At 43.7% G+C, this 26,851-nt stretch overlaps 5 non-coding genes across 5 annotated transcripts; 3 read left to right on the plus strand and 2 right to left on the minus strand.

Moving 5' to 3' along the window:
• Positions 1-5,073: 5,073 nt before the first annotated feature.
• Positions 5,074-5,146, plus strand: TRNAT-UGU (transfer RNA threonine (anticodon UGU)). The gene has a single exon. It is a non-coding gene; the product is annotated as a tRNA-Thr (tRNA).
• A 331-nt stretch (positions 5,147-5,477) lies between these two features.
• On the plus strand, positions 5,478-5,549 carry TRNAP-AGG (transfer RNA proline (anticodon AGG)). The gene has a single exon. It is a non-coding gene; the product is annotated as a tRNA-Pro (tRNA).
• A 3,549-nt stretch (positions 5,550-9,098) lies between these two features.
• On the minus strand, positions 9,099-9,180 carry TRNAL-AAG (transfer RNA leucine (anticodon AAG)). The gene has a single exon. It is a non-coding gene; the product is annotated as a tRNA-Leu (tRNA).
• Positions 9,181-10,080: 900 nt separating this feature from the next.
• TRNAP-AGG (transfer RNA proline (anticodon AGG)) lies at positions 10,081-10,152 on the plus strand. The gene has a single exon. It is a non-coding gene; the product is annotated as a tRNA-Pro (tRNA).
• Positions 10,153-18,126: 7,974 nt separating this feature from the next.
• On the minus strand, positions 18,127-18,208 carry TRNAL-AAG (transfer RNA leucine (anticodon AAG)). The gene has a single exon. It is a non-coding gene; the product is annotated as a tRNA-Leu (tRNA).
• Between the last annotated feature and the right edge of the window lie 8,643 nt (positions 18,209-26,851).

Consider the following 26,851-nt stretch of genomic DNA (forward strand, 5'->3'; position numbering starts at 1 on the left):
CTTTAGGAAGAGTTTAAGGCCAGAAGCGGGCTCTCCTCGCACTCCCCATCAGCTCCCTACTGCCGCCAATCCCGGTGCCCTCTGGGTCAAGTCCCCTCCACCCCCCACCTCATCTCACCCCTCTCCCACACTGGGTTAGATGCTTCCTGATCGCTCTTTTTCGCTCTTTCCCTCCCTCTGCTCCCAGTTGACAGGCAATCTGAGCTCCCAGGGTGGAACTGGGTGTCAACCTGTGGGCTCCCACCTAGTTCTTTCTCTCCAGAAGGTACCGGAGTCACGAGCGTGGCCATCTCTCGGAGATGGTCAGCAGCAAAGGCCAGCGAATCTAGCGGAAGGTGTGGCTTCTATGCCCCATATCACTGGAGATGGAGGAGCTCAAGTACCTGTCTTCAGCCCCTTTGGCAGAAGTGGACAACTTACAAGAAACTTCAGTTTGTGTTTCCACGCTTTTTGAGGACCCTCAGAAAAAAAGTGTGTGTGAGCTTATTGCCTTGAGCAGTACACGCTTCTTTGCAACAGGTCATAAGCAGTGGGAAGACTGATGCTAATCTCAAATTGGAGAGAACCTAGAGATCGTGTGCAATAAACTTTGTGCATAAGACTAGGAAGCATCAGATTGAAAGACAGAAAAGGCCTGGGGTTCTTTACTACCAAAAGGATGTAGGGATGGATGCGAGGAGAGAGAACAAGTGTTGAACATATTTATCAAATTATTTTGTCTAGTAGTGAACCAGGTGAGAAACTCAGGGTCTATGGATTGGTCCTGGGAAATCTCACATGGAGGCTTTTGATTAGAAGATTAAGTGAGATCATATTTAGGTCTCAGTGCTAATTTGGTAAACATACACATTTAAATAAACCACAGCTTCTGTAAATGTTTTGACTTTTTTTTTTTTTTTTACAAATATGGATTCCAAAAAAAGTACAGAGATTCTGGTAAGATGGAAGTGACCTGAACCCTTGATTATTTATTTATTTTTTAGTTCTAGGTCAGGGCAGTGAAAAGAACCAGCTGACAAGAAAACACTTGATCATTACAGCAGAGGTCCCTTTGATTCTAAGGGACTGCATGTTCAGGCTCCACAAATTGACAAGCTTCAAAGCATTTTCTTATCAGGACAAAGTACCACAGTCTCACCTGCCATTCTGAATTTCCTTTACTAACCAGTGTGCATGGCCTCCCCTATTCAATCACCTGTTATCGCTCGAGCACTCATTGTCTCCTTAAACTCACAGGATTCTTCAATGGGGAAAGTATTTTGATCTGTTCATCACCGAAGTGGATCATCTGTTAGACTGATAGAGACCTGAAATCAGAAGTCTTAGCTTTCCTAGTGGAATGCCAGCCTTGCCAAATACTTAATTGACCAACATCTGAAGCCCTTTGGAAAAATGCCTGATAGAGATAAGTGTGATGTTTGTCTGGCACATGCCTATTCTTTCCATTTTCAGTGTTGGGTACTAGTATTTTAGGCTCTAACATTCTGCAACATTACAGGAGAATTTAACCTTGGATTTCCTGCTATCCATACCTTGTCAATAGTGTAAATGATGAAAATTTATACACAAGTGGGAAATTTACTTTAAGACCTTGATGCTCAAGGTACAGTCTAAGAACCAGCAGCATCAGCATCTCCTGGTAATTTATTAGGAATGCACAATCTCAGGCCCATGAATTGGAATCCTAATAAATTCCTCCAAAGTTAGAGAACTGTTATAAGTACTCTATTTTCCAATCTATGCTTCAACTGTTCTATTCTCTATTTAGGGCATTTTAAAGTTCCCACCAGACTTGCACTACATTGCAATGTAAGTCTCTCACCCTAGCTTCAGTAGAGAGCCATCCAATTACTGGCTTGGCTCCCATCTGCAAGCGCTATAAAAATCTCACTAAAAGTTCTTTATGACCCCATGGACTGTAGCCCACCAAGCTATAGAATTCCATAGAATTCTCCAAACAAGAATACTGGAGTGGGTAGCCATTCTCTTCTCCAGGAGATCAAACCCTGGTCTCCTGCACTGCAGGCAGATCCTTTACCATCTGAGCCACCAGGAAAGCCCACAAAAATCTTACTAAAAATTAAATACTGGTAAATAATATGTTCCTTTTGATGAATGTATCAGATAGTCTTTTCAGCATTTATTGAGTCCCTACTTAAATATTTAGTAGCTTTTTCATAGTCTCGTGTGTTTAGTACATTGACCATCAGAGTAATACAAAATACTGTGATGTATTTATACTTACAACTTTTCTAAAATAACTATTTGAAGAAAAAGGAGAGAAAGGAAAGGGAAATCTTTCCCCTTATTTTCAATAGGAAGAATTAAGCCTCTTATTTTAAATTTGTATTTGTCTTTATAATGTTTACTGAGGTTTATGGAAGAAGTGGGACAAAAGGGAACAATCTCACCAGGCTGATTGCCTCTGCAAGCTTCAGGTGAAAAGAAATGTAACCCTGAACATGCTCAGCCAAAGGGAAAGAGGAAAGTTATGAGACATTCTTTTTTGTTTCTATTCATCCCGCTGGTAGCAATAACCTCCTTCTCCTCCACCCCCGCCCCCCTCGCCCAAATTCAGTCACTACAAAATATTGTAATAGTCTGGCTACTTTGGGTTTTGGGAAGATCCCCTGGAGGAAGTCATGGCAACCCATTCCAGTATTCTTGCCTGGAGAATTCCATGGACAGAGGAGCTGGGTGGAATACAGTCCATAGGGTTGCAAAGAGTTGAACACAACTGAAGAGACTCGGCAAGCATGCTTTGGGTTCAAGAAGATAAAATCTGACGTACACTTGATTTTCTTCTTTGATTTCTCTACTACCTTGTCTAGCTTCTGACTCCAGTTCCAGAGTATCCAAGTACTCAGAGGGCAGCTTCTTGATGAACACACAAGAGTAATTATAATGGATTTAGGCACTTAGGATTAGGTAATGGGGAACATGAACCAAGAAGCACTGCGAAACTGAGAAACAGAATCTTCTTTTGGTTCTTCAAGGTATATTACAACCGACCCCACATCCACCAAATAAATCTGTGCTCTCCATTTGGTCAGGTTAGAGGAGGTGCAGAAAATAAATAAGGTTATTATCCCTGTTGTAGCAAGCTTGCAGTTGAGTGAAAGAAGATGTTTTCTGTCATACATACAATATAAATCTAGAAGAATGAATACCCATATACGCACCACCATTAGGTGGTAACACGAGTAGTAACTGATACGCCAGAGTGAGTGCAGCCTTAGTTTCCCAAGGGTCAGAAATCTAGGGAAACTAAAGAAAATAAATTTAAGAAAGCATAAGTTGAGGCTAGTACAACTTTTTTTTTTTTTGGCTAAAATTTTGCAAAGCCTTGCTCCTTGATATTCTGGATAAATAATCTATGTACCTTAGAAACAAGTCTATCTATCCATAGATGTACTTGGATGCTACTAAGATGAATAATTGATTGGATTCTCTTAATTGTGCCTACTTTTCTATATAAATTCTTGACCTTTTAAGGTACTTTAAGGTCAGTGAAAATGCAGGGTCTTCAGCCAAGGATATCAAGGAAGTCTCTTTTGTGGGAGAAAAAAAAGCTCCTTGAATGGCACACAATGCATTTTCATGCAAGTAGTTAAAATGGTCTTATTTGAGCTCATTTTTTCTACTTGGGCACTTAGAAATTTATTTTTGTCTACAGCCTAGACAATATGTTCTGGAAAATTATTTGGTTCCTTAGGGTATTGAAAAGCTGTGAGGTAGTGTTCCTGACAAAAATATATAGGCTGAATCCAGTTGGAGTACTGAATCCCCTCCTGTATTCTTGCCTGGAGAATCCCATGGACAGAGGAGCTTGGTGGGCTACAGTCCATGGGATCGAAAAGAGTTGGACACGACTGGAACGACTTAGCATGCAGAATGTGAGACTTCTGAGAGCTGCTATGAAAAAAGAAGGGCTGAAAGGAGGGGAATTTTCAAATTGAAAAGACAGAATTGAAAGAAACATTAAAATTAAAAGCAGCGAGAAACATTGTTTGAATCTAGTTTAAACAAAAAATTGGAGGGAGCCAGTTGGGGAAATTTGAAAATATGGACTATTAAATTACGGAGTTATTATAAATGTTGTTAGGTCTAACATGGTACTGAAGTTATGCTTTTATTCTTAGTTCTTATTTTTAGGAGATGTCTGTTAAGTATTTAGGTATGGAATTTAAAGTTTACAGTAACTTTCAGATTTCTTGCAGATTTAATGATCTTGGGCAAATGACATTAAAAATTAGTGAGTACACGAGCAGGCCTATAGTGAGAGAATCTAAACCTTACTAAATAAAAGTGGTTCACTTCTTGGGCTTGCATGAATCAGTCCTCTTCCTCCCCAAAGTTCTAGTCTATGGCTATATTTGCAGTAAAAAATAAGTACAAGATTTTTTGTAGTTAAATACAATTTTAGTTCCTGTTTACTAGCTTAGAAAAACAGGATCTCTAAAAAGTGAAAACGAAATCCTTTTTAAAAAATTGTATTATTCATACCAAGTATACATGCAAATCCGTATGTCTTTAAGGAAATATTAAAATTTTCCTCTCTAGCACCTCTTTTCCCTGCTTGCTCCTAACCCTGGACCTTTGAGAGACAATAATTCCAACATACAAGCAAGAGTTAGGGGCTCTTGCTTCAGAAAAGACAAAAAACCGCGTTGTAAACCTCTTCTCACCTTCTCTGTGGATTTCACCGCCACATAAGGAAAGGGAGTGCACCATAACCTCCCTGCCTGTCGGATACCCTCTATATGCGCCTTTTTATTCTCAGGTGGGTCTCTCGAGTGCCCAGGTATCTGGAGTTCTGTCATATGCATCCTTTCTGGGCAGCAGAGGAACAGAAGGCAATGTCTCAGCCGACTATCAAGGTAAGGGACTGGAAGACAGTCTAGTAGCGACTCTGCTCAAAGCAGAGTCTTTTCGAGTGGTTGACACGACGCAGAAAGTTTTCAATTTTGCAGCATACCTTGGATTTTTGCTTGGATCAAAATCCCATTTAACACAGTAAACTTACTAAAAACACCTATAACAGGGAAGATAGAGAACCAGCATACACACGAGGGCTCCATAGCTCAGGGGTTAGAGCACTGGTCTTGTAAACCAGGGGTCGCGAGTTCAAATCTCGCTGGGGCCTACCACTCGTTTTTTTCCCCCCTCCTAAGCATTAAAGCAGTGGCTGCAAGACAAGGGTACCCATGCGGCTGTTCCGGCAGATCTCCCCTGTCTTCGGCAGAGCGTGATAAGACAGACTTTCAGGCCAAGTGGACGTAGTTCCCCTGCTGCTGTCCTGGTCTGGATCACAGCTGATAAATCCTCCGCTGCGTCAGGCACGCGCTCGCTGGGGAAACACACGCATTTCTGCCGGTAGAAGGCACTCAAACTCGTATTTCTTTGAGAAACGCCTAGTGACGTGGCCTAGTGACGTGCGTGAGCCTTGAGGCGGAAACAAAAGGCAGTCTTACTGTGGCTCGTTGGTCTAGGGGTATGATTCTCGCTTAGGGTGCGAGAGGTCCCGGGTTCAAATCCCGGACGAGCCCTTCTTTGTTTGCTTCCGGTAATGTATTTAAAATACATGTGCTGTCGTATTTTGTTCTCTCCACTCTGCTTTGAAAAGTTGCGGCAGAGGACCCCCTAGGGATGAGAAACGGTAAAGTTACGGAGAACTACGAGTTAGTTTTGAATTCTGTCTGATGATCCATTCTTCACTCTCCTGGCTGGCAGGCTGACGTGGCAGCTCCGAGCGCTTGTCTCTAGACCTCTCAGTGCATCTGCTGTGAAAGGGAAATGGTTGCACGTTCCCTTTCCCTGCCTAGCGCCAGGGATCGCGTTCAGTAAAATAAAAGAGTGTATGGGAAACTGAAGAAAGGAAGGAACAGGTTGCCCTGACTGGACTGACTCCTTTTTTTTTTTTTTTCTACACACAACCATTTCAATATTTATTAGAGGATTCTTTAACTTAATTTCAATATGCAATCATTAAAAGAAAAGAGAAATAGGAACAATACATATACATCAACAAACTGGGCCAGCCAACACCTAGACTTAAACAGTGTGCTGGGAAGTCCTGAGTAACTGCAATCGGGAGTCCCAAATGGGAAAAGGTCTCAGGCAGCGTGTCCGTGCCACAGGTGAGACTTCAAATTGTTATTTTGGGGGTTCCTACTTATAATCCCAGGCCGCAAAGTGATATCATAATCAGTTTGTGTCCCCAAATGCAGCTCTGGTTTGACTTTCACCTTTTCACAATGCTGTTTGTTTCACCTTGTGAGTCATAGGATTTCGTTAGACCTCAGAGGTTTGGCCGTACTCTCAGGGGCTCAAGGATTCCAAGATCTACTCTTTCTTATCTAAAGTACTGCCTACTTCCTGTGCTTGAGGGAAGGTACAGAATCTGGGCAGTGTCCAGGCAGGTCAGAAACAAGGTCGGAGGCTTGTTCTCCTGCTTCTGAAGCCTGAACAAGACTTCTTCCATTTTAATTTCCCTAAAAGTTGACCTCAGGATTATTTAGGTTGGAGAGCATAGAAATAAGGCAAAAGAAAACAAGTCTTCTTAATTCTATAAGTCAAGTAACAATTGCAGATAGTCAACAGAAATAAAGTGACCAAAGACACACAAGTAATGGGTTAAACATTGCAGAGAACAATTTTTGAGCAGTAGAGGATTTAGTAAAGAAAAAGTTTCAACATAAATGAGAAGTATGCTTTCATACATCAACTCTTACTTCCATTATCTTATTGGCAGCAATAGTGGTAACGATAGAATGTTCTATCAAGGCACAATTGCAGTTATCTGTGAAATTTTGTAACTTTTTGGTTCCTTGCAAAATTTTACATAAAGGTTCTAAGGAAAATATAATATTAGGAATAGACAAAGTAGGAAATAACATCTGAGTCCTTAATAAAGAGTTCTCATAGGAGGAAAATAATAGGTGGTCCTTTTTCAATATAAATGATCAACATCTGTTAGGCTTCTGGAAAAAGGGTTCCTAACTGATACATAGAAGTAGTTTCTACATCATTGGTTACAATACAGATAAACTGAGGGGCTATTTCAAAAAACATATTAAAGGATTTAGGGAAGATAGTCCATTCACAACAGTTGGTGGAGTACTCCAATAAGCATGATTCCTCAAATGTGAGAAGCTGGTCCCCGTAGCAGTCCTTAGGTAGCTTTGCCACAGTCTATCAGTAAGTGGGTACAGTTTTAAAGTAGCACATGAAATTGGCACATAATTCTTGTATTCAAGGCTTGAGCTGTATCTTTAGCAGTGCTTTATAATCTAGAAAACAGGTAAATTTTGTCCATAGACAGTCAAATTTAAGAAAGGACAGACCTTGTTGGCAGGGCAGGAGAAGTTATCCCGAGTTTGTGTCTGGCTCATGTTTCTCCAGCCTGAAGATTCCCCAATAGCTTCCTTCGTATTTGTCTTTTAATTGTAGCCTATCCTTGAAGGTTGAGGCGTGAATGACAATCCTCATTACAGGCTTAGTTGAAGAATAGTCTGTATGTTGCTTTTTCTCCCAGATGGCCACATTTCTGGTGTGCCCACAGAGTCAAACCTTTTAAGTCACTGGAATCTGGATAGACTTCTACTGCTTGGATTCAGGCCTGAATAACAGAGTTATGCCATCGTCCCGTAGAATTTGGAACACTGTGAGCATCTACATGAAAGACTTTGACTTCCCTGCTGGTTCAGATGGCAAAGAATCTGCTACCAAGCAGGAAACCCAAGGTTCAACATCAATATTCTTGACTGGAGAATTCCATGGATAGAGGAACCTGGGGAACTAGACTCCATGGGGTTGCAAAAAGTCAGGCACGACTGAGCGACTAACACTTTGACTTCTTTCCCCTGTACTTTTAACGTACCAAATGAGTGACTCCATTTTTTAAAAGAAGAGGAACTCCGTGTTACACTCTCGGCGAACTTTGGACTGCACACCTGGGAAGCCATAGAGATAAAATACCAACAGCCAAGCAGGCCTCCCTGGAGAATAAAAACCAGACCAGGCAGACCTGGTACCTCTACCTCCTGGAGCCAGAAGGAATGCAATGTCCACTATGTAATCTTAATAATACTTATTGATGTGGACTAAAGGGATGGCATCACTGTCTCGATGGACATGAGTCTGAATGAACTCTGGGAGTTGGTGATGGACAGCGAGGCCTGGCGTGCTGCGATTCACGGGGTCGCAAAGAGTCCGACAGGACTGAGCGATTGAACTGAACTGAACTGAAACTCTATGTCCAGATAGCTTTAGAATGTAAATTTATGGCTGTAACCTGATTGTATCTCTTACTAACATTGTCCAGAGTGGACTTTAGAGAATTTGGAGGTGTGGGCTTGGGCATGTACACTTTGTATAAAAGGTTGTCACCAAGTCGATAGGGGTCCTTGGCTAAGGAGGAAACTCTGCCTGGGACCGGTGTGTAATAAACTGCACTCAACTATCCAGGCTGTTCTTCTGAGTGAGTTTGCTTCCCAGAGCGTTTGGCTGTAACAAAACTGCCTGGAAACTTCAAATAGAGCTAAATACAAACTGCTTTTCCCGCCCTTGAAGGAACGCGGGTCTGAAATGTACTAACATAATCACCATTTTAAGCGTGTGTGATATATTATCCTTTAAAAGAGTTTTTATGCAGTATCATATACTGTGGTGTCTTTATTTTTTTTCTCTTTCTCCTACTCCACACTGCCTGTTAAAAAACAGGCAAGCAAACAAACAAAAACCAAAATTAAAACAAAACAAAACACTCATGTAGAGTAAGGTCATCTCTAGCGGAGGAATTAGAATGATTGTTGTTCAGGCGCTCAGCCGTGTCCGACTCTGCGACCCCGTGGACAGTGGCACGCCGGGTTTCCCTGTCCTTCACAGTCTCTGGGAGCTTGCATGATGCCATTTAACCATCTCATTCTTCCTTCAATCCCAGCAGCAGGGTCTTTTCCAATGAACAGAAACAGGGGAAGTCGCAAAACTGGGCCAGTCCAGATTGTCTATCGCGAGAGCAAAGTCAAGAAACTGTATTAAAGTGGCAGGATCAGCGGAGTCAACGATGTTTGATCCGCATAGTTTCAAAAACCACCTGGCAGCGGTGGGATTCGAACCCACGCCCCCGAAGAGACTGGAGCCTTAATCCAGCGCCTTAGACCGCTCGGCCACGCTACCCATTGAGGGCAAGGCGGAAACATACTGTATATGATCCTCTCTCCTCTCAGTCCCTCCACACCCAGTGGTTTATATATTTATCGCTTGGGGGAGGCTCTTCGTATCTAACCCCTCCTTCTTCCTGATATGATTTGCTCTCTTTCTTCTTTGAAGCCACAGTGCTTGAGATTTATGGGAACAGTCTTAGTGCACAAGAGCGTCTCGAGAGGCTGGACAATCTTTGTTAGTTCTAACGGGTACCGAGCGCCTGCCTGGGCCGGGTACAGTCTGGTCGCCCGGGAGAATCGGCCCTCCCGGGTCTTGGGGTTGCTTTCCATGGAAGGCGCCACATGGCAAGAGCCTTTGGTTCTTGAGAAGCTGAGTCTGGAGTCCTGCGGCGAGAAAGCGCCTGGATCTTCCTAAAGGAGACGCAGAACCTCGCCAGGCGATGAGTTCTATAGCTTACAAGGGAGAGCCAGAAAAGTTCCAGCCTGGCCGAGCCCAGGAACCAGTCAGTAATGTGCCGAAGCCTGAAGAAGCCTCCCACTTGGGCCCCAGTGTCCAGCCCGCAGCGGACCGAAAACAGATGCTCTGTCAGTAACACGGGGCCACTCCCCTCCCCAGTATCACAGGATCACCCCTCGGCGTGTGACTGTCCCTACTGCAACTGCCTGCCTTCGTTCCCGCAGCGTCTTTGGCTCATTCAGAAGCGAAAACATGCGGCGCAATTATTTTTTGTTGATCCTGAATTTTTTTCTTAAAAAAGATCTGTGGAATAGCAATCCGTAATGTGGACGAGAGTGCAGTGATTTATTCTTCCACTAGGTGTCACCCACGTACATAGCAAAAAATTTTACAACCAACTGTAGACGTGGCTGAAAGTTTCTTTACTAAAGTTTGAAAAGAAAGACTGGCTTGTGTGGCTCGTTGGTCTAGGGGTATGATTCTCGCTTAGGGTGCGAGAGGTCCCAGGTTCAAATCCCGGACGAGCCCTATTTCTTTTCCTTTTCTAGTCAGCTGTCTTTCCCTTGCCTTCCATAAAGCCTGTGACTTGTTGATGTTTCCTAGTCAGCTGTCTTTCCCTTGCCTGCCTCCCATAAAACCTCTGATTTGTTGATGTTAAACACCATCACGTTAAACAAGCACCCTATGTAGCTAATAGTACAGTAAGGAGCACCATTTTATACTCCACTATTACAGATTTAAACATATCTTTAGACAAATACTCCTTGTTGTATTGTTAAATCACGAGGATAAATGCCAGATGTTATTAAGCATATTTCATATAAAATTTCTTCTACAAAATCATTATTTCTAAAGTCAAGTATCATTTCTCTTTTGTAGTTTCTTGTTATTAATCAGGAAGTGTTCCTTCAGAACTTAGGGAGGTGGAAATTTTCCTCTGCAGTAAGCCTGTGGCCCACACTGGGTTACTGGGACCTCCACAAGTCAACAAGCGTGACCACATGTCTTGTCACAGAAAGCCTGGACTCCCTCCCTCATTCAAACCTAACATTCCAGGGCCCTTGGGTGTGTTAGTAGGGGTGCGGGAGTTTCTTGTAGAGTAGCACCCTGGGAAAGAACTTCTTAACAGGGGTGCTCATACATGCCTGCAAATTAGCCTCAACCTGTAAATCTGTTTCTAACCATTCACTGGGGGTCCAACCCCAAACCAATTAAACCAAAGTCTTTGAGGATGGTCATTTCATAACAGATCTTCAAATGTAATTAAGGTTGGCCTGGGAGTTACAGATGCTACCTAGTCGCTCTACAGGCCACAGCTGGAGACCACGCCCAGCATCCCAGCAACCAGAAACCCTGCATCCCATTCCACCTGCCTCAGAATCACCCTCTTCCAGCTGGTACTTCCTCTTCACTCCTTAAGTTTAGTTCTGAGTACAATCTTTTCTCTGGGATATGGGGTGGGAGGGCTGGTAACTCTCATCCTCTACACAAGGGCTAGACTCTCAGTTTGTGACCTTCACCCTACTCGCTCCCTACCTGCTGGATATGCAGTGTTCACACCCCCTTAATTAAGTCAGATGCAGTCTGACTCACCTGATGAACAAGACCTAGAAACCACAAGTAATTTTTCAGTTCAGTCAGTTCAGTTCAGTCACTCAGTCACATCCGACTCTTCTCAACCCCATGGACTGCAGCCCATCAGGCTCCTCCACCCATGGGATTTTCCAGGCAAGAGTACTGGAGTAGGGTGCCATTGCTTTCTCTGCTGAAGTACTTAGATAACAGTATTTGATGCATAGTATTTTCAGAGTTGTTTTAGAGATATTAAAACCCCCCACCAAATGGAAGATGTTAACTACTTCATGACCATGAGCACATAGTCCCCAGCCTCCAGAGCCTAAGGACTGATACTGTTAACCCCTGTGACAGTGCCTGTTCCCTCACCATCAGCCAATCAGAGAAGTGTGCATGAGCTGATCGCATACCCTGTGACCCTTTCCCTCACCTGGCTTTTTAAAATGTTTAGGAACTTCCCTCATGGTCCAGTAGTTAAGATTCCATGCTTCCACTCAGGGGACACGGTTCAGTCCCTGGTCAGGGAACTAAGATCCCATATACTGCACTATGCAGACAAAAACAAAAATGCTTTCCTGAAACCCTTCGGGAGCTTAGACAATTTAGAGTATGAGCCACCTCATCTCCTTCCATGGCCCTCCAATAAACTTTTTTCTTGCTCCAAACTCCAACATTTCAGTTTGTTTCACCTCACGGTGAGTCAGGCACACAAACTTGTGTTAACAGAGAGAACGATCCTATTAAAACCTTTGTTGTTGTTCAGTTGCTATGTTATGTCTGACTCTTTGTGACCCCTTGGACTGCAGCAAGCCAGGCTCCTCTGTCCTCCACTATCCCCTGGAGTTTGCTCCAATTCATATCCATTGAGTTGGTGATGCTCTTTAACCATCTCATCCCAGTAGCATATTGGACACCTTCCAACCTGGGGGGCTCATCTTCTGCTGTCATATTTTTTTGCCTTTTCAAACTGTTCATGTAGATCTCCAGGCAAGAATACTGGACTGGGTTGCCATTTCCTCCCCCAGTGGACCATGATTTGTTGAAACTCTTCACTATGACCCGTCCATCTTGGGTGGTCCTGCCCGGCATGGTTCAAAGCTTTATCAAGTTATGCAAGCCCCTTCACCATGAGACGGCTGTGATCCATGAGGGGGATTAAACCCTAGGAGAGAGCAGATCATTGCTCTGCTTAAAATCCTTTGATATATCTCTGTTTCATTTCACATTTTATCAAACTTCTTGCCATGACTTCAAAAATCTCTGCATGACTCTGCCATTTCTTAGACTCCTCTCACTTTTTTGACCTCATCTCTTATGTCTCTCCCATTGTCAGCTGTGTTCCAACTACATTAGCCTATGGTCGTTCTCAGAAATGCCCACCTCAGTGCCTTTGCACATGCTCTTCTCTCTGCTTTGACTCTTATCTGAGCCAATCTTACTGAGCCAATCCTGCTTTTAAGATCTCTGCTCAGATGTTATCAGAGTGAACTCTGTATGAAATAGCACCCACTCCCTTTGCTCTCTGCTCCTCCGTCTCTACTTTAATTACATTCTTTGCATAGACCAGCACCTAACTTTTGCTGGTGCTCCTGCTGTTGTTTAATTCTCCCTCCTCAGCCACTAGAACGGAAGCTCCGTGAGGACAGGACATTGTAATTGTTGTTTTCACTGCCAAAGTCTATTTCAGAGGCTGGAACAGTTCTTAGCACCTAATAGATACTCAAGAAATATTTGTTTAATAAACTGTGTGGATTGTTTTATTTATTTTTAACCACAGAGCAAGGTCCTAACTGCCAGATCACCAGGGATTTCCCTGTGTGAATTATTTTAAATCAAAAAGGAATCCCTGGGGACTTCCCTGGCAGTCCCTGGTTAAGACCTTGCTGCCCCAATGCAAGGGATGGTGGTCCAATCCCTGGTCAGGTAGCAAAGATCCCACATGCTTTGGGGCCAAAAAAAAAAAAAAAAAAAAAAGAACCCAAAACATAAAACAGAAGCAATATTATAACAAATTCAATAAAAACTTAAAAAATGGTCCACATTAAAAAATAGTTTAAAAAAGAAAAAGGAATCCCTGATTCTGGATGCCGAAGGGAATAAGGAGCATGGAGGTATTGGAGCTTGAACAGAGGGCTCTTGCAGGGTCAGGTATCCTATGCATGTGCCATCTTCTAAGAAAGCCTGAGAGCGGGGCCATGTGTGCAATATATTCTTTGGCAGCTCTCCTCGGTCACAGTATGGACCTGCAAATGCTTTACAGAAGCGTTGAAAGGTTCTCCCAACTGGACATAAAGAAAGGTACAAGGTGGGCTCTCGCAGCTGTAAATTGTGCCTCAGTGCCACTGACTTCTGTAGCAAGCTCTCCCCAGGCAGAGCTGCTGAAGTACAGAGTTGCTTGGGCAAATTCTGAACCACAGGGTGTTTTGAGGTCACACTGTAGGGTTGCATTTAGCAGGGCTATTCTGTTAGAGCCTGTAAAATAATGGACTTAATAAGATGAGGAACAAAAGTCCATAAAAGGGAGACTGCAGAGGAAGAGGAGAAAGAAAGAAAAGGAGCTGTATAATCCAATAGGACTTTATCACCTTCACTTGACCAGGTTTCGTGATAAGCGATCTGTGACTGTGAGTCAAAGAAACAGTGCTCACACGTAGGGAGAATGCTGGGAGGAGTATATAAAACAAGAAGTGAAAACCTGTTGATGGTCACAAGACAGGTATTAATAGTCAAAGTGACTCTATTCTCAGGGGCTATGACCACCAGTTAAAATCTGCCCCCTTGTGGACAAACAAAATATACCATGAGTTTTCCATTAGGGTCTTGGAGATGATTGATTTAATCCCCTTGCAGTCTAAAATCCTGAAAGTGAAAGTGAAGTCGCTCAGTCCTGTCCGACTCTCAGCGACCCCATGGACTGCAGCCTACAGGCTCCTCCGTCCATGGGATTTTCCAGGCAAGAGTACTGGACTGGGGTGCCATTGCCTTCTCCGCAGTTTGAAAGCAGCAATTCGAAAATATCTTTTCTTCAGGTGCTCGGGCTTCTTTATGGTCCAGCTCTCACATCCGTACATGACTCCTGGAAAAAAAAATAGCTTTGACTATTCCGACATTTGTCGGTGAAGTGATATCTCTGCTTTTTAATATGCTGTCTAGGTTTGTCACAGTTTTCCTTCCAAGGAGCAATTGTCTTTTAACGTCATGGCTGTAGTCACCGTCTGCAGTGATTTTGGAGCCCAAGAAAAGAAAATCTGTCACTGCTTCTACTTTTTCCACATCTATGTCCCATGAAGTGATGGGACCAGACGCCATGATCTTAGTTTTTTGAATGTTGAGTTTTAAGCTAGCTTTTTCACTCTCCTCTTTCACCTTTATCAAGAGAAGTTTTAGTTTCTCTGTTTTCTGCCATTAGAGTGGTATTATCTGCATATCTGAGGTTGATATTTCTCCCTGCAATCTTGATCTCAGCTTATGATTCATCCAGCCTGGCATTTCGAATGATGTACTCTGCATATAAGTTAAATAAACAGGGTGACAGTATACAGTCTTGTTTCCAAATTTTCAACCAGTCCACTGTTCCATGTCCAGTTCTAACTGTTGCTTCTTGACCTGTACACAGGTTTCTCCGGTGGCAGGTAAGATGGTCTGCTATTCCCATTTCTTTAAGAATTTTCCACAGTTTCTTGTGATCCACACAAACCAATCAATCCTAAAAGAAATCAATCCTGAATATTCACTGGAAGGACTGACGCTGAAGCTGAAGCGCCAACAGTTTGGCCACCTGATGCGAAGAGCTGACTCATTGGAAGAGACCCTGATGCTGGAAAAATTGAGGGCAGGAGGAGAAGGGGGCAACAGAGGATGAGAAGTTTGGATGACATCACCGACTCAATGGACATGAGCTTGAGCAAACTCTGGGAGATAGTGAAGGGCAGGGAAGCCTGGAGCACTGCTGCCCACAGAGTGGCGAAGAGTTGGACACGACTCAGTGACTAAACAACAGTAGCTTTCAGATTAAAAACTAATTTTCAAGGACCTCGTTACTTTTTGCTGAATCTTCCGTGTGCATTATATGGAGGTGGATCTTATAGGGGGAAAAGCTATATTACTGTCCAGGGACATGGTGTTGGTGGGATTAAGCTGAACTACTTATTAAAGTACATGGCATCCCATGGATATACAGGGAAAGCAGAAAATAGAGCTAGCACCCATTAGCAAAACTCTTGAGTTGTTTCTTTAACTAAAAGTGAAGGTTCAGAGTGACAATCAAAGATTTAAAATCTTCAGGTAGAGGTGAATCAACATTTTTCTTTTCTTGTATTGATCTTTCTGATGTTATGTCCATATAGGGCTATAGGCTTCCACCAAAAAGCATCAAAGAGGATTGTTAAATTTTGCCAACAATAGGCTTTTGATACTATTTTTGATGGTGAAATCTAGTTCTTTTAGGACATTCACTCTTAGATTTTTCCATTCAATCAGTATTTAAAGAGTATTTATTGAGCAAACACTTGCTGAACGTTTGCAGTATTCCAGGCTCTGTGCTTGGAACAGAGGTTACTTCAGGGAACCGGACAGATGCTGTTTCTACCCTCATGAGACACTCAAATAACTTTTCAAAAGCTGAGGAACACAGTTAATTTAATATACTAGTGATAAGGACCATAAAGGAAAAGCACAGAGTGTGATGCAAGCAGAACAGAGACTGTCCATTTAGGCTGGGGCTTCTGGGAAGGCTGGCCTAAGGAAAGGAGGGGCACACAGGGTTTAAGCGGGTAGAAGGGGAGGGGTGAAGGGGATAAGGCACATAGGCAGGAACTAGACGTAAAATCTTGAGTTGACAGGAACCCTGATGAGTTCAGGGATCTGAAAAGAGGAGTTTTAGGAGGGTTAGGGAGACAGGGAGAGTGGTTTGGGGTGAGGCTCCTTTGCGTGGCCTGGTAGGCAGAGGTAAGGACTGTGGTCGTTATTTTAAGACTTATGAAAAGCCACTGATACAGTTTAGGTGTGGGGGCGGGCAGGGGCGGTGGAGAGCACAGGCACAGAACTAAATTTGTGTTTTCCAAAGATTACTCCGCATAGTAGGGTTGACAACAAAGCCATGGAGAACCCCTGTGTCAGCTTTCTAAGGAGCAAGCCCAGAGCCCCACATCAGGGAAGTTTAGGGATGAATGTGTTTTATCAACTCTAAAATTGTTCGTTGTTTTCATCTCGTGCATTCCGCCAACTCTGCCAGTTCCCAGCCACTTCAGAGGAGGTCAGTGAGGCCTATGGAATTAAACTCAGGGTCACAGAACTATTTAGTAGCAAAGCCAGTGTAAAGAGAGGAACCTAGCTTCCATGACTCCCAGACCACTGCTCATTTCACTCTAGCTGGAGGCCTCTGAGGAGGGAGGGTGTTTTTCTTTTTCTTTTTGTCGGTGGTGGGCTTTATTTTTGGTTTTGTTTATTTATTTATTTATTTTTAATTTGGAGAAGGAAATGGCAACCCACTGCAGTACTCTTGCCTGGAAAATCCCATGGACGGAGGAGCCTGGTAGGCTACAGTCCATGGGGTTGGAAAGAGTCGGACATGACTGAGTGACTTCACTTTCACTTAAAAAAAAATTGCATCTGGGTTCTTTAAGGCCTTCATAATGACTGGGATCAGGAAATCATCATTTGAAGGAATCTTATCTGATTTTCAGGGAAACTGGAATTGACCCCCACGAGGACAGCAGAGATGGGAGTGGTAGTGTGAATGTGGGGTGTGAATGTGCTTGGAGGTGCTGCAGGGGAAGGATGGGTTAATGCTCCTTCCTCAATGTGGACTCAAGGGAAACTGTTCAGGGCTCGGCCTGGGACACACATGAGGAGTCAGGTACATTATGCTCAAAGCTTTCTCAGAAGTAGGCAACAGAAAGGCTTACCAAGTAGCTATTAGATATAGTTAGGGCAATCTCCCCTCAACCTGACCTCCCCTGGCCTACCACTTGGTGGCTGTCATTTCAGGAAGACAAGAAAATTACCAAAAAAAAAAAAAAAAAACTGGTTTGCCCCCAAGGGAGTGCAGTCCCCCACACTGCCTGTGTGCATAGCCTGTGGCTGTACCTGCAAGGCTGAGAGGTTAATAGCCTCTGATTCAGAACATGTCCTGCCCAAATCAGCAGCAGCTTGTTTTTGGACATAGGCAAGCTCCAGTCTACCTCACCTGGATGGAGACAGGTGAGGTAGTGGGAGGGCAGTTGGAAGAGGGCCCAGAGGCTTGTGAAGGTATTGAATGAATGCCTTCCTGTATTTCTACTGGCATGAATCCTGCCAGTAACAGCTTATCTAGGAAACAGCTTTGCAGTTGCTGAAGGTAGCCAATCAAACCTTCCAGAATAGGGTGGCTTCATGTTTGTTTGTTTGTTTGTTTGTTTTGCAATAGTGTTTCCTGATTTAGGGAAATATATTTGTGACCAGAATGCCAATTCCCTAAGCTGTTTCACAGGCTATTCCATCTCACTCCTGAATCAGAGTTCTGCTCCCCATTTGGGGGACTGTTGCCTGGGCTCTAGCCCCTTGTTTCTGCATAGCTCACCCTGACTGCTCAGGTGGCACTCATGGTAAAGAACCTGCCAGTGCAGGAGACTGTAAGAGATGCAGGTTTGATCCCTGGATTGGGAAGATCCCCTGGAGAAAGGCAAGGCAACCCACTCCAGTATTCTTGCCTGGAGGAGACTCCAGACGGGAAAGAGGAGGCGCGCATTGAGTCAAACACTGAGCACACAGGCACGTGTAGCGCCCTGACCCCAGCCTGGGAGGCAGAAAGCACAGAACACATGGCTGCTCCCCCAGCGTGGAGGGAAATAGAAGTGGTGGCCAGAGAATCCTCATCTTAAGAGGATAGCTTTCGGGGTCATTTAAATGCAGTTCAGAGCCTTTATTTGCAGAAGTAAAAGGAACACTTGGCAGCGGTGGGATTCGAACCCACGCCCCCGAAGAGACTGGAGCCTTAATCCAGCGCCTTAGACCGCTCGGCCACGCTACCCACTGAGAGAACAATAGGGGATGGGGAGGGTGACTTGAGGAATATACTTTGTACAGTGCGCTCTCCTCCGCTTCCCTCCGCAGCCTGTGGTTCGTATATTTATCGTTCAGAGGAGGCTGTTCGTATCTCTTTCACCACCCCACCCGCCTCTTTTCTTCCTGATTTATTTTGCTTGCTTTCTTCTTTGAAGTCACAGTGCTTGAGATTTATGGAAAGAGCCTTATTGCACAAGAACGTCTGGAGAGGCCGGACAACCTTTATTGATCTTATGGTCAAATTCTTCCTTTATTCTTTTCTACCACCTCTATTTAGAGATGAAGGAACTGTGACTCTGAGAGGTGACATGGCTGAGAAGCGACCCAGAAGAAGAAAAAGATTTGAAATCTTTCATCCATTCCATAAACCTTTTTTGATCTCCTGTGAGTACCAGGCAGTGTGCGAGAGCAAGCAAGTGCATTAATCTGGCTCTCCAGAAGCACACTGCATTGGGGAGAGAAAGCCAAAGACATTCTTTGCCACACCACTGAGTAGTCACTACTGCTAAGTTGTGTACAGGAAGCTGGGAGGAAAGCTTTCTATGGCACTCAAGGATAAGACGAAGTGGTTAATTCAAAAAGTTCCTGGAGGAACTGATAAAGTCCCATGCCCTTTGCTTGGCAGTCAAGAGATATTGCTTGATAGGTGGACTTATGTCAAATGCCTGAGAATTTGTGGGAACCAGCAGAAATTGCAAGCTCCACTTCCAAGGTTAGAAAGAAGCTTGAGCTATCATCTGACTGTTGTCCACATCAGAGTAATACGTGAAAATGGTTTGGGAGGGCTGCTTGGTGAAAATGAACAGTGAAGAAAGAAAACAGATTCCAACTCAGAAGCACTTCCCACCTTCTGTCTTAAGAGTAGTGCTTTTAGTGGGCATCTGGATGATAAAGAAATAGGGAGGGAGAGCTAGAGGATGGTGGAGGGTGGGGGTGAGAAGTACTTTCTGCTTTAACCAAGCTTCCTAAATTGAAGGTGTTCACAACTGTTTCTCTGCCAGTCATCCCCGCTTCCAAGGCAGACACACATGTTCTTACTACTCCCTTCCTCCCTGCCTGACCCTGGAATCTCCCTCCCTGGTGGAACTCAGATCTCGCCAGTTTATCTCCAGGGTGTTGAGTAATCCACATCATAATGGAAAACTTAGCTTAGTTGTGGGGTGGGTGCCACTCTACAAATTATGATGCTATTTACCAACTCGAGGCTCATCTAGTGTGGTGATCCTTAAATATCAGGGAACATTATAATCACCAGCGATGGGCTACTAATTACAAATGCAGAATCCAGGGCCTCGTCTCCAGAGATTTTGATTCTATGGGTCTAGGGTAAAGCCCAGGTTTCTGTATTTTTCATCAGTAGCCAAGGGACTCTGATGGGTTTCCCTTAGAAACCACCACCTGCACCTTTTTTTTTTTTTTTTTAATCTGCGGGAGCCAGGTAGTGATAGACGAAGGAGTGGCTGAGGACTGACTGTGAGGTCACCAGCCCTTCCACAATATGCTCCCCACCTTCCTTCCATTCCCATCCTTTGGCACGGGCAATTTGTGCTTCCTCAGCTTTATGGTAAAGTACTCAGAAGATGCATCTTCAAGGGGGCCCCTTGCCTCTTCTTATGGAGTAATGAGCACCCCTCAGGCCGAGCTCCTTTGAAACTCTGTGGTCACCGCTGTGGATGGGCATGGAGGCCCAGCACTTGAGGAAGAGGACATATAAAGGTGATGAGGGGAGTAAGCATACCCTATATCAGAGTGGCCAAGAAAAAGGACAGTTTGAAAAGGACACCTGGTGAAGGGCCTGCTGATGGATGGTAGGACCAGTAGATGTACGAATCCGTGTTAAGGTATTTTTTTCTCTTTTGTTATTAAAAATGTTCAGGAAGTCTGTTAAACTCCACATCCTTGTGTTTTGTGTGTATTAGTGAATATAGGGCAGGTCTGTGTCCAGGCTTTGGGAGAAGGGTGAAATAGGCCAGAAACAGCTACAGCCCCATGGAGAAGCACTTGTGAGAAGCCAGGGACGAACCAAGAAGAAAATCGGAGCATCTGTTTTGCACAAGAGATTAAAGCGCTCCCCAGAGATCTTCTTGAACAGTTGCAGAAGGGAACTAGAATGCTAATAGTGATGAAGCGTGGAGCTTGGATTATTGTTATACAAGGGAAGGCAATCTCCCAAATCTAAAATATTGGATTTATTTAGGTTACATCCCCTTTGGCTTATTATTTCCTTTGTTACCACTCAGATGCCTGGCTCCTAGTTTGCCATCTATGTCTCCTCATCCCATGCACTTTTTCCCAAATGATCTTTCATAGAACCCTGTTCCTTTGACTGTTAATAGTGGTGTCCCTCAAATGACGCTCCAAGCTCAAATCAATTTGAAATATCTTGAATTAAATGCAACTAGTCAAGCTTCTTTAATGCTGAGCTTCTCAGAACCTCACGCTCTGTGAATCTTGTGACTGCAAAGGAAAGGATATAATGAACAGTGTTTCCTCTAACTTTAGGTCATGAAACTCTTTTCTTGAAGTACACTCATTAACATTTTACAGAACGACATTTGCCTGAGGCAAGGTGGCCCTCCAGTGTTTTTTGTTTTGCTTTTTGCTCACACTAGGTGGCATGTGGGATATTAGTTTCCCAACTAGGGACTGAACCCATGCTCCCTGCATTGTGAGCATGGAGTCTTAACCACTGAACCACCAGGGAAGTCCTTCCAGTGTTTCTTCTCTCCTTCTCTCATAGTAACAGGGAGCCAGAATTTTAGCTGGGCACATGCACACCCAGAATAAACCCTAAGTTTCCCAGTGTCCCTTGCAGTTGGGTCTGACCACGCTATTGCCAATGAGATATAACTGGAAATAGTGTGCGAGACTTTGGGACGTGTCCTCAAAAGGCAGTGCATGCCCTTTCCCTACCTTTCTTCTCCCTGCCGGCTGGCTGGACTGCAGACTGGAAAGCTGTGTTCAGAGCAGCCTTCTGGACTGTGACACAGAAACCACACAATGAGAGAGAAGAAGCCAGCATCTTGGGACACCTCACTAATCGTAGGCTAACTACCTTAGGTTTCTCTCTGGTGGCTCAGAAGGTAAAGAGTCTGCCTGAAATGTGGGAGACCCGGGTTTGATCCCTGGGTCAGGAAGATCCCCTGGAGAAGGAAATTACAACCCAGTCCAGTATCTTGCCTGGAAAATCCTATAGGAGCTGGGCCAACTACAGTCCATGGGTCACAAAGAGTCAGACACGAATGACTTCACTTTGTTTACATAAGAAATAAACATTCATTTTGTTTAGACTATTACTTTGAGCTTTCTATCATTAGCAGCCATTTGGGAAGCATGTAAAAGTGATCTTTTTAGGCTTTTTTTTTTTTTTCCTCAAAACAAGCTGTATATTAGGACATACACAAAGTCTAGGGATTTACACATAAGCTAACAAAAATAATAAAGGATATTCCAAAAAGGATACTTGGAATAGGAGAGGGCCTTAGCTGATTAAATGGGCTTCCCTTGTAGCTCAGGTGGTAAAGAATCTGCCTGCAGTGCAGGAGACCTGGGTTCAATCCCTGGGTTGGAAGATCCCCTAGAGAAGGAAATGGCAACCCACTCCAGTATCCTTGCCTGGAAAATCTCATGGACAGAGGAGCCTGGTGGGCTGCAGTCCATGGGTTTGCAAAGAGTCAGGCACGACTGAGCGACTAACACTAACACTTAGCTGATTAAGAGTATTTAGAATCAATAAATATATTCTAACAAATATACTAATTATAATTGTTCAAAAATTTTCTTCTAAAGCTTATGTCTGTCTCTCTATATATTTCAGTTCAGTTCAATTCAGTCGCTCAGTCATGTCCTACTCTGTCCATCAGCAACTCCCAAAGTTTGCTCAAACTCATGTCCATCGAGTCAGTGATGCCATCCAACCAGCTCATCCTCTGTCGTCCCCTTCTCCTCCTGCCTTCAATCTTTCCCAGCCTCAGGGTCATTTCCAATGGGTCAGTTCTTTGTATCAGGTAGTCAAAGTATTGGAATTTTAGCTTCAGCATCAGTCCTTCAAATGAATATTCAGGACTGATACATATATATCTTTGCTCTCCTTCCCCTATCAGTAGGTCCAAGGGCTCTATACAAATATGTATGTATTTGAGTATAATAAACTGTTTTTCTTTCAATAAACTTCATTTGTCAAAGACAAATACAGTACTGTAAACAGTCTCCAAGGGCGTTGGCCCCGTGGCCCCACTCTTCAATCTTTCCCAGCATCATTTCCAATGAGTCAACTCTGTACAGACAGTTCCTCAGAATCCACGGGAATTCTGAGTTTTCAGAGTCCAGAATGGTGCAGAACACACACCCAGCTGCTTAAGCTCATCCAGTCAGTAAGGTGAGCAAAAGGTCCCCTCCAGTCCTCATGCCTCCTTCATCCATCACTTCGTTTCTTAGCACTCCTGAGACAAGCTTCCTGGGTTCTTAACTGGAGGGCATTTAAGCACCAGCCCTTGGTGCTTCACCACAACACTCTTAATTGTTGTGAGTCAAATCCAGGGAAGGGACCAAGGAGTTGGAAATGTTTTCCTTCCTGAGTGGAGCTTGTTCAGGGTACTCTTGACACGAAGCCTACTTGTAAGTGGCAGCAAACAGATCATAACAACAATGAAAATAAAAATGTAAATTACATAATAGATTAAAAGGTATAAATGAAATAGAAAAGAAAAAAGTAGAGCATGTAAGTGCGGGTCAGGCATGTGTGGGCTAGAATTTCAGGTGGGTTGGTCTGCGTGGGCCTCACTGGCAGACTTGAAGGAGGACAGTGAGTGAGCACAGCATCTGTGAGGGACAGACATCGGGCGTCCGGCGGAGGGGGTGGCCAGAGCAAACACCACAGGCAGGAACCCCCCGACCTATACAGAAAACACAGCGAGAACAGATATGGATGGGGTGCGAATTTGTCACTAATGTGGCTCTTCTCAACTCCCACTGATTTTGTCATTCCCTTCATATCTATTAGTTACTGTTCTTGTTTAGCCACCAAGTTGTGTCCAGCTCTTTGGAATCCCATGAACTGCAGCATGTCAGGCTTCCCTGTTCTTCACCATCTCCCGGAGCTTGCTCAAATTTTTGTCCGTTGAGTCAGTGATGCTATTTAACCATTTCATCCTCTACTGCTCTCTTCTCCTTTTCCTTCAATCTTTCCCAGCATCAGGATCTTTTCCAATGAGTCAGCTCTTCCCATCAGGTGGCCAAAGTATTGGAGTTTCAGCTTCAGCATCAGTCCTTCCAATGAATACTCAGGACTGATTTCCTTTAGGATTGACCGGTTGGATCTCCTTGCAGTGCAAGGGACTCTCAAGAGTCTTCTCCAGCACTACAATTAGAAAGTATCAATTCTTTGGCGCTCAACCTTCTTTATGGTCCAACTCTCATGCCCATACATGACTACTGGGAAAACTATAGCTTTGACTATATGGACCTTTGTCGGCAAAGAGATATCTTTGGTTTTTAATATGCTGTCTAGATTTGTATTGGTTATTATTCTTCTCTAAAGAAGAACTTTCCTTTATCACATGAAAGATATTTGGCTACCCTGAAATATAATTCCTACAGGCTAGGCAGAGTAAATGTGCAGCTCTTATATTTTAATTATCAATTTTCATAAGGATTGATTCAGACTCAGAGGGGAATAGTGATCTTTGTCTTTTCACTGATGTGTCCCAAGTGTCTAAAATAGTGTCTGGCACAGGTAAATAAATAACATGTGAATGAAAAAATTTCCTCATGCTGCTGCTAAGTCACTTCAGTCGTGTCCGACTCTGTGCAGCCCCATAGACGGCAGCCCACCAGGCTCCCCCAGCCCTGGGATTCTCCAGGCAAGAATACTGGAGTAGGTTGCCATTTCCTTCTCCAATGCATGAAAGTGATAAGTGAAAGTGAAGTTGCTCAGTCGTGTCCGACCTCAGCGACCCCATGGACTGCAGCCTTTCAGACTCCTTCATCCATGGGATTTTCCAGGCAAGAGTATTGGAGTGGGTTACCCATTGCCTTCTCCTAAAATTTCCTTATAGTAGGTGACAAAAATCCTGTATAAATAGTGACAGAGGAAACTAAGTCTTAGTACAACTACGAGTCAAGAATTGAGTGTGAACCCTGCACTCAAGGAGTTTTTTAAGGGAATTTGATAAGAATGTTAGTCTCCTGGTTAGTGCTATTGGCTAATAGATGTTTCTAGATGTCCCTGGGTCCCTAAGGAGGAAAAAAACCATAATAACGATCACGTTGAATTTCTCTCAGATTAGTAGGAAAGAAGACCTAGAATTAGCTTTAATTTGATATAGAAGCAATAAGGTGACGCAAATTTTCTTGCCTAAGTTTGTAGAATAAGATCTATACCTGTTAGGCAGCAAAATATTTGTTACAATACTGCACTGATTTTTTTAAGTGAATCAGTTATCAGGAAGGGTCTTTTTTTCCCCCCCTTGATATCTTTCCAGACATTTTTGAAGAACATTCAAGAACATATTTGTTTTCACAAAAATGATATCATATTTTGTACTTTATTTTATAACTTTTCATTTAATTCATCAGACTTAATGGAAAAGAATATGAAAAGGAATGGGTACATATATATCACTGAATCACTTTGCTGTACATCAGTAACTAGCACAATATTGTAAACTACCCATGCGTGCGTGCTAAGTCGTTTCAGTCATGTCCAACTCTTTGTGACCCTATGGACTATAGCACTCCAGGCTCCTCTGTCTATGGCAAGAATACTAGAGTGGGTTTCCATACCCTTCTTCCAGGGATGGAACCTGTGTCTCTGATGTCTCCAACAGTGGTAGGCGGGTTCTTTACCACTAACGCCACCTGGCAAACCTGATTAAAAAAATATAATTTATCAGACTTACCTAAATTTTTATTTTATTTATTTATTTAAAAAACTTTTAATTTTGTATTGGGGTACAGCCAATTAATAGCATTGTGATAGTTTTAGGTGAACAGCAAAGGGACTCAGCCATACGTATACATGCATCCATTCTTCCCCAAAACCCGCTCTTGGGAGGGGTCTTGCTCTGGTTACAAGGTACTGATGGGAAGGTGGGGGCACAGAGGGACAGGTGGAATCCAGGAGACACAGAAGAGCTGGCGCCATGGAGAAGGGAGGCGCTCAAGCCAGAGATGGAGAGAGATGGGGGAGTTAAAAGGGAACTTTGAGAGTTTTACAGCAGATGGAGATTTTTAAAACTAGTTTTCTGTTATTGTTTGTGTGACAGCTGAGGCCCTGCGCCCAGGGAGGACTCCCACACTCCCAGGGAAAGTCAAAGCAACCTCCAAATATCTGTTCCGTCACATTTCCTCTGCAGGAGAGAGCAAGTGAGCCTAGGTCTGTCTGGAACGTTCTTGGATCCTGTGGGGAAAATACCCTGGACGTCTCTATACTCTCTATCCAAGACAACTTCAGTGGTGTCTATAATACTGTTTGCTAAAAGCTGGTGCAATTGGATTTGCTTGGGGAGATTTGGGAGAATGGTGAGCTCTTTAGTCTGTCTGTCAAGTGCTGCTTTGCAGATCACTCCACATGGTGGCCAAGAACAACAACATTCATTCAATCCTAAATCTGGAGGTTGAACTCCACTAGGCAATTCTTGCTTGAGGTCCTGTATGTGGTTTCATGCACAAGGAAGTGAAATGGGTAGAGCAGTCTGGGCATCTCCCTCGCTGTATGGCCTCCCCTCATGTGGTCTCAACAGTCAGACTTCTTTCTGTAGGACACCCAGAGTCAACATCCTAGGAGAACCACTGCCCAGTGGAAGCTTGTGACCTTGGCTGAGAGGTCACCTGATGCTACTTGATGGGAGCAGGCACAGAAGCCCACCCTTGTTCTCAGGAAAGGACAGAGACTCTGCATCTTGCTAAGTGAATTTCCAGATGTTCAAGCTGGTTTTAGAAAAGGCAGAGGAACCAGAGATCAAATTGCCAACATCCACTGGATCATGGAAAAAGCAAGAGAGTTCCAGAAAAACATCTACTTCTGCTTTATTGACTAGGTCAAAGCCTTTGACTGTGTGGATCACAATAAACTGTGGAAAATTCTGAAAGAGATGGGAATACAGACCACCTGACCTGCCTCTTGAGAAACCTATATGCAGGTCAGGAAGCAACAGTTAGAACTGGACATGGAACAACAGACTGGTTCCAAATAGGAAAAGGAGTACGTCAAGGCTGTATATTGTTACCCTGCTTATTTAACTTCTATGCAGAGTACATCATGAGAAACGCTGGACTGGAAGAAGCACAAGCTGGAATCAAGATTGCTGGGAGAAATATCAATAACCTCAGATATGCAGATGACACCACCCTTATGGCAGAAAGTGAAGAGGAACTAAAAAGCCTCTTGATGAAGGTGGAAGTGGAGAGTGAAAAAGTTTGCTTAAAGCTCAACATTTAGGAAACGAAGATCATAGCATATGGTCCCATCACATCATGGGAAGTAGTTGGGGAAACAGTGGAAATAGTGTCCGACTTTATTTTGGGGGGCTCCAAAATCACTGCAGATGGTGACTGCAGCCATGAAATTAAAAGATGGTTACTCCTTGGAAGGAAAGTTATGACCAAC

Source organism: Ovis aries, chromosome 7, assembly GCF_016772045.2.
Source record: "Ovis aries strain OAR_USU_Benz2616 breed Rambouillet chromosome 7, ARS-UI_Ramb_v3.0, whole genome shotgun sequence".
Classification (NCBI taxonomy): domain Eukaryota; kingdom Metazoa; phylum Chordata; class Mammalia; order Artiodactyla; family Bovidae; genus Ovis; species Ovis aries.